This window comes from Portunus trituberculatus, chromosome 10 (assembly GCF_017591435.1).
Source record: "Portunus trituberculatus isolate SZX2019 chromosome 10, ASM1759143v1, whole genome shotgun sequence".
Lineage (NCBI taxonomy): Eukaryota > Metazoa > Arthropoda > Malacostraca > Decapoda > Portunidae > Portunus > Portunus trituberculatus.
In genome coordinates, this window is record NC_059264.1 from 2,583,078 (window position 1) to 2,584,332 (window position 1,255).

Sequence of the window (1,255 nt, forward strand, 5' to 3'; positions counted from 1 at the left end):
CAGGCCTATCCCAAGATCGGAAATAATGAGCTCTGAGCTCGTTCCGTCTCGTCAGAGACTGCAGCAGATCAAACAAACAAACAAACAAACAAACAAAACAGAGAATGACGGGTGTGTGGGTTCGTATCTTAGACCGGCCGTGACTATGATAAGATGTCAGAGAGAGAGAGAGAGAAAGTAAACTATAGTATAGGTGACGTGTTTAATTCCTCTCTCATTTTGAATATTATTAATCTTGATGGCGGCAGAGAGAGAGAGAGAGAGAGAGAGAGAGAGAGAGAGAGAGAGAGAGATGACACGGGTGCCTGGGTTCGTATCTTTAGGCCGGCCGTGACTATATGTTAAGATGTCAGAGAGAGAGAGAGAGAGAGAGAGAGAGAGAGAGAGAGAGAGAGAGAGAGAGAATAAACTATAGTATAGGTGACGTGTTTAATTCCTCTCTCATTTTGAATATTATTAATCTTGATGGCGGCAGAGAGAGAGAGAGAGAGAGAGAGAGAGAGAGAGAGAGAGAGAGAGAGATGACACGGGTGCCTGGGTTCGTATCTTTAGGCCGGCCGTGACTATATGTTAAGATGTCAGAGAGAGAGAGAGAGAGAGAGAGAGAGAGAGAGAGAGAGAGAGAGAGAGAATAAACTATAGTATAGGTGACGTGTTTAATTCCTCTCTCATTTTGAATATTATTGATCTTGATGGCGGCAGAGAGAGAGAGAGAGAGAGAGAGAGAGAGAGAGAGAGAGAGAGTAAACTATAGTATATGTGACGTGTTTAATTCCTCTCTCATTTTGAATATTATTGATCTTGATGGCGGCAGAGAGAGAGAGAGAGAGAGAGTAAACTATAGTATATGTGACGTGTTTAATTCCTCTCTCATTTTGAATATTATTGATCTTGATGGCGGCAGAGAGAGAGAGAGAGAGAGAGAGAGTGAGAGTAAACTTTAGTATATGTGACGTGTTTAATTCCTCTCTCATTTTGAATATTATTGATCTTGATGGCGGCAGAGAGAGAGAGAGAGAGAGTACCCAAGAAAATTAAATGTGTGTGTGTGTGTGTGTGTGTCTGCGCGCCAGCTTGCCTGCCGGAGAGTTGAGTGTGTGGTGCCGCGCAGAATAGGGAGCGGCGCGGAGAGAGGGAGAGGGAGAGAAAGAGAGGAGGGAGGCTGGCATGGGGGGAGAATAGGGAGAAGGTAGAGAGAGGGAGAGGGAGTACTGGCATATATAACTGAGAGGAGAGAGCGAGGGAGGTCAGATAG